Source organism: Lucilia sericata, unplaced genomic scaffold (genome assembly GCF_015586225.1).
Source record: "Lucilia sericata isolate MDLA Ls3-8-SP2 unplaced genomic scaffold, ASM1558622v1 Contig001066F_arrow, whole genome shotgun sequence".
In the NCBI taxonomy this organism is placed as follows: domain Eukaryota; kingdom Metazoa; phylum Arthropoda; class Insecta; order Diptera; family Calliphoridae; genus Lucilia; species Lucilia sericata.
Window position 1 is genome coordinate 147,501 of NW_023995043.1, and position 12,085 is coordinate 159,585.

Consider the following 12,085-nt stretch of genomic DNA (forward strand, 5'->3'; position numbering starts at 1 on the left):
ATGGACGTTATGAGAATTTTAAAAGTGTCACAATGTCCATCAGCAATGTGACAAAGTCCATGGATTTCAAAGAGTCCGTTTAGCAAAAAATGGCTTAATTTCGCGAAGCCGGTATTCTAAATACCCTAGAGATTAAAACTCCGGCGCACGGCCAAAGGCCGGCTATCTAGAACACTTTTCAAAAGGTCCAAACTGCAACACACGCCAAATTTAGGAGCAATTCTTTTCGGGATAAGGGTGTCCCTTTCTTAAATTCTAAACAAATTTTTCAACACATTTCTGTTTTAAAAGTTCGAAATACCACGGACATTATGACATTTTAAAAAAGGGACATAGGCCATGGACATTATGTCGCGTAGGGGGGGGAGAAGCTCGGAGCGAGCACCGAGCGGCGGGTCGAGCGAATCGATCTAGCGAGCGAGCGAGCTAGCGATCGAGCGAGCGAGCGAGCGAGCGAGCGAGCGAGCGAGCGAGCGAGCGAGCGAGCGAGCGAGCGAGCGAGCGAGCGAGCGAGCGAGCGAGCGAGCAGCGAGCGAGCGAGCGAGCGACCGAGACGAGCGAGCGAGCGAGCGAGCGAGCAGCGAGAGCGAGCGAGCGATGAGAGAGATCGAGCGAGCGAGCGAGGCGATACTATCGATCTATCTATATATCTATCTATCTATATATCTATCTATATCTATCTATCTATCTATATATAATCTATATCTATCTATCTATATCTATCTATCTATCTATCTATCTATCTATCTATCTATCTATCTATATTATCTATCTGTATGTCTGTATCTATCATCTATCTATCTACTCTATCTATCTATATATCTATCTATCTATCTATCTATCTATCTATCTATCTTATATATATCTATATATAATATAAATAAAGCTGACTTCGCTCTAAAGTAACCCTAAACTTTTGCTAATACATATATCTCTAAAACCTAACGAGATTAGGAAATTAAATTTTGTTAAATTTATTCCGTTAACAGTCTCTTTTACTAACATATTTATTTCCTTTATACTTTTTTTAAACCGACTCTCACACATTTTTATTTCTTTTTCTTGCTGTCGACTTTCTTTAGTGAAATCTTCCATAAATATTTTTTATTTTTTGTATTTTACTACTAAAGTAAAACTGTTCATGACTAAATGGAGAAAACAAATTAAACGTAATTTGAACTTTTTGAACCTTTTTTGTGTCGATTGAATAAAATTTTAACAAAAAATTAAAAAAAAACAATAGTAAGCAGAAAGACAGACGGACAGAAAGACCATTAAAGGAATTGTATTTTATGCGTTATTTCAGCACATTTCTGTTGTTTATGATTGCAAATATGTTTTTTTCGAATATTTACTTTAAAACTAAACAAATTATTCTAGAAATAAAATATTTGCATATTTGCAATGTTTTACTATGGCATTTTGGAAGAAAAGAAAACATACGTTAGCAAATAAATAATGAGTTAATAGTGTAAAGTTTTATATAATTAATGATATTTTTAAGATTCTTGGCGGAATAGTTTTGGAAGCAGGTATTGCAAATTTACTACTCAGTTACTAGAGCATAAAATGCGAAAATTTTACTATTAAAATTTTAATCAAATTTCTATCTCCCTTACAAGTTAGTTATAAATGTTTTATTATTATTTTTTTATTTTTATTCCAATCTTATCACTACTAACGGCGCATATCAAAAGCAGACTTCGGAACCTTAAATATTTACCAAGGTCAGTGAAATTCCCTTAAAAAAAAACATAAACAAAAAATGATTTCAAATAATAACATACATTAAAACGTATTTCAGAAATATTCAAAACAAAAATTAACCAAAAATTAAATCATTCATTAATGTTGATAAATTATTTAAACAATTTAACAAAAACAAATTAAAACATGACCTTGTACGAATTGAAAGACAACAATTTCGCCAAACAAAATAACAGAAGAAATTTAAGTCCATAAAATGAAATGAAACTTAAGATATTGTGGGGTCAAAAAACTACGTTTGACATCGACGTCATTTATGATTTAAAAAATGTTTATAAACAATTTATTAAAAGTAGATTATAGTTTTATTGAAATCAAAATATAAAATTAAAAGATTTCCAAATATTGTTGATATGAACATGGTAAGTAAATTTATTTCAAACAATTTTGTAGTTTGAACACAAGAGTTATTGAAGCGATTAAGAAAATTAATCAAAAGCAAAGTCACAATTATGTCATTTATGATCTAATGAGCTTCCAGAGCTGGTAGCGAATGTCTAATGCTGTAAATTTCAATAATTTGGTATCTTTGTTCAAACGATTTTAAAGGAAAATTTTTAGCCCCTTGCAGCCATGATTTGTATTATATAAACCAATATCGTTCCATTCCATTTAAATAATTTATTCATTGTTTTGTTATAAAATTTATTTAATATAATAAACAATTTTCTAAACAATGCAAGTGTTGCCTTAGTGCATTGGACTTAAGTAGTTGTAATAAAAGAAACTATGCAAATCCTCACGTCCAATATTCAAAGTGCAATCAATAATAACTAGATCAAAGTCTTGAAGTCGTTTACCAAATGCGTGTCACAAGTTGAAAGACACCCTTGGAATTAATTATATAAAAATGCAATAATCGTGGCCAATAGTTTAAAAAATGTTTAGCGTAAGCGACCTAATGGGAACTATGTATTATGAATATGTTATAAGATCCGTTAGTGACACTTCTTGGAGACAATTATAAGGTCTTATAAAGCAGCACAGTAACATGCGTATTACTATAAAAATCCTAATGGACCCAAAAGTTTATACAGTTACCAATTCCCATTGTACATAGATTATAATTAAATTTAACAGATAAGTTTGCACAAGTTTTCATAATTAATTTAATAAATTTAAAATATTTGTTTATGGAATTTTTTCTTAATACTCTGAACAATTTGATAGAACCTGTCCTCTCAGAATTTAATAGCTCAATAAACATTCTAGCACAGATAGTTTGTTAATTTTAAATCAATCTATAAAAACGCTTTCAATTCTAAAAGATAAGATTAAAAAGTTCTTTTCAAAAAACTTGTGGTGACAAAAATTATCAGATAAAACGATTTGTGGTAGAATGCATTTAAAATCGCATAAGTAAAGCTACCATAAAGTTACCGAAATAATTGAATGCCATGAAAAACCAAAGATATAAGCTTTAGAATCAAAACTCAGTTGTAGCTTGTAAAGAATTGTTGTAAATTCAAAATTTCTAACAGAATTTATTTTCTCTAAGCTTTGATCAATAAGGTATTTACTTGATAAGATATTTAACATGACGCAAGATCTTTTTAAATTTATTTAATTCTTGATTTCATTTAAAACAAATAAACTGGTATGATTTCCAATAATAAACAAATATCGCCAGTTTAAAGATATAATATGTACATAATATTAATATTTTTTTATTATATTTTATTTAATTTGTCCATAATGCTGGAAATAGAGAATACTGCAGCTGGAATTATAATACTATAGACTGGTCTATCGACCATAAGCTGATCTATAGTCGAAACTAAAGACTGATATGAAGTCAATATAGATATATATATAGATATACAGTGATCTATAGTACAGAATTAACAGTGATCTACAGACTGACCTATAGTCTAGACCACAGTCTACAAACTGATCTATAGTCAGGACAATAACCTGATCTATAGTCAAGAATATAGACTGATCTATAGTTCAGACTATAGGCTGATCTATAGTCAAGACTATAGACTGATCTATAGTCAAGGCTATAGACTGATCTATAGTCAAGATCACAGACTGATCTATTGCAAGACTATAGACTGATCTATAGCAAGACTATAGACTGATCTATAGTCTAGACTATAGACTGATCTATAGTCTAGACTATAGACTGATCTATAGTCTAGACTATAGACCGATCTATAGTCTAGACTATAGACTGATCTATAGTCTAGACTATAGACTGATCTATAGTCTAGACTATAGACTGATCTATAGTCTAGACTATAGACTGATCTATAGTCCAGACTATAGACTGATCTATAGTCAAGACTATAGACTGATCTATAGTCAAGACTATAGACTGATCTATAGTCAAGACTATAGACTGATCTATAGTCAAGACTATAGACTGATCTATAGTCAAGACTATAGACTGATCTATAGTCAAGACTATAGACTGATCTATAGTCAAGACTATAGACTGATCTATAGTCAAGGACTATAGACTGATCTATAGTCAAGACTATAGACTGATCTATAGTCAAGACTATAGACTGATCTATAGTCAAGACTATAGACTGATCTATAGTCAAGACTATAGACTGATCTATAGTAAGGACTATAGACTGATCTATAGTCCAAGACTATAGATTATCTATAGTCTAGACTATAGACTTATCTATAGTCTAGACTATAGACTTATCTATAGTCTAGACTACAGACTTATCTATAGATAAGTATATCTTATAGATAAGTCTATAGTCTAGACTACAATCTGATCTATAGTCAAGACAATAGCCTGATCTATAGTCAAGACTATAGACTGATTTATAGTCAAGACTATAGACTGATCTGTAGCAAGACTGATCTATAGTCAAGACTACAAACTGATTTACAGTGAAGCCTATAGACTGATCTTTAGTCAAGATCACAAACTGATCTATAGTCAAGACTACAAACTGATCTACTCGTATAGTCAGGACTACAGACTGATCATAACTGAACTATAGTCTATACTATAGACTGATCTATATTCAGTACTATAAACTGATAAATAGTCAAGACTATAGACTGCTCTATAGTCAAGACTATAGTCCGGTTTATAGTCAAGACTATAGTCTGGTCCATAGTTAAGACTATAGTGTGATCGATAGTCTGGTGTATTGTAAAGGCTATAATCTGGTCTATAGTCAAGTGGTCCCTAGTAAAGACTACAGTCCGGCTTTTAAATTTTCATGAGACGATATTTCAAAATACTTTGACTTTTATGCCTTGTTTTTAATACAATAAAATTTTTCCGTAACAAAACAATTCTAACTGCATTATTGTTTTATGTGTTTACAAAATGCAAAATTTAAATTAATATTCTATAAACATTTGTATGTATTGTTGTATTTTTCTTTTAAAAATAAAACACACCTCAAATAATGTCGCAATGTTCGATTGTGACGGAAACAGCTGATTAAAGTGACGTCGATAACTCGCACTTATTAAGAACGTGCACATCACTACATTTTAGGTATGGGAGTGATAGAATAAAAATTTTAATTAAATAAGAGTTTATTTTTTCATTTCACTAAAAATAGTAATGAATCATTTAATTAAAAATAAATAAAATAATTACCAAAATGACTATATAGTATTTAATGCAATGAATTGCAAAGATTTATAAATTCTGTAAAAAAACGTAAAAGCAGAATAAATTTCAAAATTCATAATATTGTCCCAGCAAAAGTTTTTATTGTTTTTATTGATGTAATTAAAGGAAAGCACATATCACAAACTTTTACAAGTCATGATTTCATTGCTTACTTGTAAGTGTTAAAGTAAATAAATAGAATAGAATGCTTTGCGAGTAAGATGTTAAATTAATATTTTTCTCTCACATTATTAAGAAGTTATTATTAAATCACTTTTATGTAGTGAAGACAATATGTATGGATTTGCTGACTATATTTAAGGTTAATTTAAAAATTCTTGAAGAACCTAAATTATATGTTCCTGTCGATTAGATTGCATTTGAAAATATTTTTATTTTGTTTCTTTTTGTCACCTGCAGACATACTTTTTCTTTCTGCATAATTTCAAATACAAATTTCTTTCTAAATAAATTATCAACATATAATTAAATTTGTCTAGCTTTCAAAATATTCCATTCGAAATTGTCAATTATAAATAATGACACACAGTCCAAGAAACGAAAAACAAATTAAATTTAACAATTAAAAGTAATATATTTGGCTATGACGACTCCAATATACTCACTATATCAAAATATTTTTCCAAATATTCAATTCGGAATGTTGCTTTATATATCATATATTTATATATGCCGATAATTTAAGAATTATATTGGGACTCGAGTCCAAACTCTACAGAATTTGAAAGTCTCATTAATTTCTTGTCGAATTTAATCTAAATACCATAATCTTTAAACGATTTATTAAAAATAATTGCTTATTCTGTAAAAGATGTTAATTGGAGGGTAGGGTCTGTAAATCTAGGTCCTCTCGTGCCTCCAACATGTCTAAATTCTTTTAGAATTTTACAAAGGCCCAGAATATATGGGTCTATGTGCGATATTTAAATGTTTTACAAACGGAATGGCAAATTCAATACACCTCGAAATTTTTAAGATGGGTTTAAAAAGTTCAATACTAAATTGATAATTTATAAAAATATTTTAATATATTTAAAAAAATAGGCAATTTGTTCTAAAATTTTTTTCAGAATTTTAAAGATTTGTAAATATCACAAACAGTTTGTTTTTCAAAAATCTATTCGAGAACTTTTAGAAAATAAGTAATAAGGCAACTTTTTGCCCAACAAAATGCAAAAAATCTATATTTTTCAATTCTAAAATTTGAAAACTCCCAATTTTTTAGTACGGACGGACATAGTTTAAAAATTTTCATATTTATTGCAAAATACCGACAAATTTACAATATACATATCTAAATCGGATGAGAAGCATAGCGTTGCCGTCGGGGAGGAACGTTTTATGTGAAAAATTTTCGAAAAAACCTCCAATTTGTCATAACAATGTCAATAAATCGATAATTTTGCAAGAAAAAAGTCGAAAACGAAAGTAAAGAGAAATCGACAGAAGTCATAAAATCGATGAAATAAAAAAAAAATCGGACGAACATGGTCGAAAAATCAACTTTTCACAAATTGCTAAAAGTCGACTTTTTGTATCAACTATAGAATATAAAAATTTAGCTCGAATGCGAAGCAAAAATTGGCATGTTAGATATCGAACTTGCCCTAGATCCAGCCACCACAACTATAGAGACCAAACTCGGATGTGGAGCAATATAAATGCAACGTTGCATTTTAACTTCAATTCAAATCTACTTTCAAACAATCGACTTTTTGCAGAGAAATGTCGACTATTTTGTTCTAACAATGTCGATAAATCGTCTATCTTGAACATAAAATTCAAATCAAATAGATTTTGTATATAAAAGTAAAAAAGATGTCGAAAAGAATCGAAAAGTCGTTATTAAAAATATTCTATTTGAAGGAAATATTTTGTTTTAACAAAGTCGACTTTTTATAATCTACAAAAACTCGACTTTTTGTTTAAAATATAGACTATAAGGAACGAAATCGGAGACTAAGAAAAAAATGTCATGTTACATATAGAAATTGACTCAGTTTCAATTCCTACAACGTCACTTCTGGTAAGTAGGGCTCTATTAATCGACTTTCAAACAATCCTTTGCCTATAAAGTCGACAAAGAATTGACTTTGCAAATAAAAGTAATAAATAGTGTGAAAAAATCGGAAAATTTCGAAAAGTCGTTTTTAAATCCTTTGGAGGGTAGGGTTCTGTAAAAATCTAAATCCGACGTAAAGCAAAAATGAAACTTTACATATCAAAGTTCCCTGTTCCCATAGCGTCGCCCTTGGTAGGTTTCTTTTAATCGACTTTCGAATTATCTTTTTATAGAAAAAGTCGAAGTCAACTATCTTGGAAAAAAAGAGGCGAATAATCGATTTTGTCGAAAAGTTAATATTCAAAAATATTGAAAAGTTGAAAACTCGACTTTTCGTAAATTGGAAAAAGTCGATTTTTTGTTTAAACTATAGAATATTTTGTAAATAAAAGTAAATGGAAGTCGAAAGAGTAGAAAGAAATCGGAAAAGTAAAAAAATTTCGAAAAGTTATTAATAAAAATATAGAAAAAATCTTTTGTTTTTAAATAGAAACTTGATTTTACTAAATTGCCAAAAGTCGGCTTTCAGTTGCAACTGTAAAACTCTTATGTAAAAATTTACCCCGATCGGTCCAGCTGTTTAGAAACTCCAGTTATAATTCCAAAAATCGATTCTGAACCTCGAAAAAACTATAGCTTTTAAAAGCTTAGCTTCTTCTCCACAATTTCTTCATATAAATTTTAGAAATCGAATCGGTAGTTTAGCTTAAAAATTCATTTTTATTACCACTTTGTTTAAAAACAAACCCACGAAATATTTAATACTTTCACACTTTGCTAGACTTCAGAAAAAAAACGTTTTCCCCTAAGAAAGTTTTTAAAATGCACATTTTCTCGACTTCAGACAAATGGAATTCAATAAAATTTTTCCAATTCTTTTGTTACCCGACTTTGTCTGTTGCGATACACACAATTCTACAACGCAGCTGAAAACACAAATAAAGATGCAGTCGTTCTTCTCTCTAGAAGTCATTGACATTCACAACATGAACACAATTGGCCTATATTTGGTTGTTTTTTTTTTCTTCTGTTATTTCAAGTTTTTAAAACATTTCAAACAAGTAATGCACGAGTAACTGAGAATTAATAATATTTATTAATTTTTTTTTGTTCAACTAAACTTAAGCATATGTTATAGTTTTTATTAATTTAATTTTATTTTTAATTGAAAAAAGATAAGGCACAATGTCTGGCATGCATCATTGCACATTAACAAATTTGAAAATAAATATTATTTATTTATTTTTATATTGATTTTAACGTTTAAACAAATATTTATTAAAATAAAGATAACAACGAACCTTTTTAGATATTTTTTTGTTTTCTTTCTTTTTTATTAAGAATTTTTAGCAACAATAAACTTTTTGCACAAAACACAAAATGTAAATAAATCTTTGTTATTTTTTATTAGAAAAAAATTTTAATTTTTTTTTTTTAATTTTTGAAAAAGTCTTTTTTTTTAATTTTTCTTTAAAAATTTTTATAAAAACATTTCCTTTTTATTTAATTTTTTTAAACTTTTTATTAAATTCTTTTTTTTTTCGAATAATTAAAATTTTCTTTTTGTTTCTCCTTATTTTGGTTTCGTTTTTAATTTTCTAACGTTTTTAATGTTAACGCGCCGTATGTTATGGAAAGACTAAATAAAAATTTCTGTTGTTTCTCTTATAGTGTCTGGTTATTTGCTTTTTAGTCGTCGCTTAATGCGGCCAATATTGTATAAAAATAAATATAAACAATTTGTATATTTTATTTTTTCTGTTTTGTTTTTAGCTCTCCACCATGTTATTGCTGCTGTTAATGGTTTTCTTTATTTTGTTTTGTTTCTTTCTTTACATACACCAACCATATATGTTTAATAAGCTTTAGAAAAAAAACTGAAATTTTGTATCGGTTAAAGAATTATCGTAAGAGTACAAAAAAACTATAATAAAAAGAGTAGTATGAATGAATGAATCGTAAGCATAAATCGACATTTTGTATGCTTTAACAACGTATGTTTGTTACGGCGTTTTTCTTCAAACATTAACGTAATAGGTAGTTATTTGCGTTAAAGAGAATGTTAAAAGAGATCAATATCAATTTTATCAATAGCAAAACTTGTTGAGTTAAATTTCTGTTGAGAACAAAATTGAACAACAATTCAGTACTACAGTACTTTTTTACGTCAGAATAATTCGTGGTAGGTTATGATATTTTTAGTACTTTTTCTAATAGTATATAGGCTAGACTCAGTCTATAGTCTAGATTCTATTCTAGTATATAGTCTAGTATAGTATAGTCTATAGTCTAGTCTATAGTCTAATCTATAGTCTAGTCTATAGTCTAATCTATAGTCTAGGCTATAGTCTAGTCTATAGTCTAGTCTATAGTCTAGTCTATAGTCTAGTCTATAATCTAGTCTATAGTCTAGTCTATAGTCTAGTCTATAGTCTAGTCTAATCTATAGCCTAATCTATAGTCTAATCTATAGTCTAGTCTATAGTCTAGTCTATAGTCTAATCTATAGTCTAGTCTATAGTGTAGTCTATAGTCTAGTCTATAGTCTAGTCTATATTCTAGTCTATAGTCTAGTCTATATTCTAGTCTATATTCTAGTCTATAGTCTAGTCTATAGTCTAATCTATAGTCTAATCTATAGTCTAGTCTATAGTCTAGTCTATAGTCTAGTCTATAGTCTAGTCTATAGTCTAGTCTATAGTCTAGTCTATAGTCTAGTCTATAGTCTAGTCTATAGTCTAGTCTATAGTCTAGTCTATAGTCTAGTCTATAGTCTAGTCTATAGTCTAGTCTATAGTCTAGTCTATAGTCTAGTCTATAGTCTAGTCTATAGTCTAGTCTATAGTCTAGTCTATAGTCTAGTCTATAGTCTAGTCTATAGTCTAGTCTATAGTCTAGTCTATAGTCTAGTCTATAGTCTAGTCTATAGTCTAGTCTATAGTCTAGTCTATAGTCTAGTCTATAGTCTAGTCTATAGTCTAGTCTATAGTCTAGTCTATAGTCTAGTCTATAGTCTAGTCTATAGTCTAGTCTATAGTCTAGTCTATAGCCTAGTCTACAGTCTAGTCTATAGTCTAGTCTATAGTCTAGTCTATAGTCTAGTCTATAGTCTAGTCTATAGTCCAGTCTATAGTCTAGTCTATAGTCTAGTCTATAGTCTAGTCTATAGTCTAGTCTATAGTCTAGTCTATAGTCTAGTCTATAGTCTAGTCTATAGTCTAGTCTATAGTCTAGTCTATAGTCTAGTCTATAGTCTAGTCTATAGTCTAGTCTATAGTCTAGTCTATAGTCTAGTCTATAGTCTAGTCTATAGTCTAGTCTAATAGTCTAGTCTAGTCTTAGTCTAGTCTATAGTCTAGTCTATAGTCTAGTCTATAGTCTAGTCTATAGTCTAGTCTAGTCTAGTCTATAGTCTAGTCTATAGTCTAGTCTATAGTCTAGTCTATAGTCTAGTCTATAGTCTAGTCTATAGTCTAGTCTATAGTCTAGTCTATAGTCTAGTCTATAGTCTAGTCTATAGTCTAGTCTATAGTCTAGTCTATAGTCTAGTCTATAGTCTAGTCTATAGTCTAGTCTAGTCTAGTCTATAGTCTAGTCTATAGTCTAGTCTATAGTCTAGTCTATAGTCTAGTCTATAGTCTAGTCTATAGTCTAGTCTATAGTCTAGTCTATAGTCTAGTCTATAGTCTAGTCTATAGTCTAGTCTATAGTCTAGTCTAGTCTAGTTATAGTCTAGTCTATAGTTCTAGTCTATAGTCTAGTCTAGTCTATAGTCTAGTCTATAGTCTAGTCTATAGTCTAGTCTATAGTCTAGTCTATAGTCCAGTCTATAGTCTAGTCTATAGTCTAGTCTATAGTCTAGTCTATAGTCTAGTCTATAGTCTAGTCTATAGTCTAGTCTATAGTCTAGTCTATAGTCTAGTCTATAGTCTAGTCTATAGTCTAGTCTATAGTCTAGTCTATAGTCTAGTCTATAGTCTAGTCTATAGTCTAGTCTATAGTCTAGTCTATAGTCTAGTCTATAGTCTAGTCTATAGTCTAGTCTATAGTCTAGTCTATAGTCTAGTCTATAGTCTAGTCTATAGTCTAGTCTATAGTCTAGTCTATAGTCTAGTCTATAGTCTAGTCTATAGTCTAGTCTATAGTCTAGTCTATAGTCTAGTCTATAGTCTAGTCTATAGTCTAGTCTATAGTCTAGTCTATAGTCTAGTCTATAGTCTAGTCTAGTCTATAGTCTAGTCTAGTCTAGTCTAGTCTAGTCTATAGTCTAGTCTATAGTCTAGTCTATAGTCTAGTCTATAGTCTAGTCTATAGTCTAGTCTATAGTCTAGTCTATATTCTAGTCTATAGTCTAGTCTATAGTCTAGTCTAGTCTATAGTCTAGTCTATAGTCTAGTCTATAGTCTAGTCTATAGTCTAGTCTATATTCTAGTCTATAGTCTAGTCTATAGTCTAATCTATAGTCTAATCTATAGTCTAGTCTATAGTCTAGTCTATAGTCTAGTCTATAGTCTAGTCTATAGTCTAGTCTATAGTCTAGTCTATAGTCTAGTCTATAGTCTAGTCTATAGTCTAGTCTATAGTCTAGTCTATAGTCTAGTCTATAGTCTAGTCTATAGTCTAGTCTAGTCTATAGT

General features: G+C 29.5%; 1 protein-coding gene across 1 annotated transcript in view; it reads right to left on the minus strand.

Moving 5' to 3' along the window:
- LOC119609838 (ATP-binding cassette sub-family G member 1) overlaps positions 1 to 8,857 on the minus strand; it is a 60,723-nt gene extending 51,866 nt beyond the window's left edge. Inside the window, 1 exon segment of the mRNA XM_037964809.1 lies at positions 8,750 to 8,857. The gene's annotated coding sequence lies outside the window, so the exon portion shown is untranslated.
- Positions 8,858 to 12,085: the final 3,228 nt, after the last annotated feature.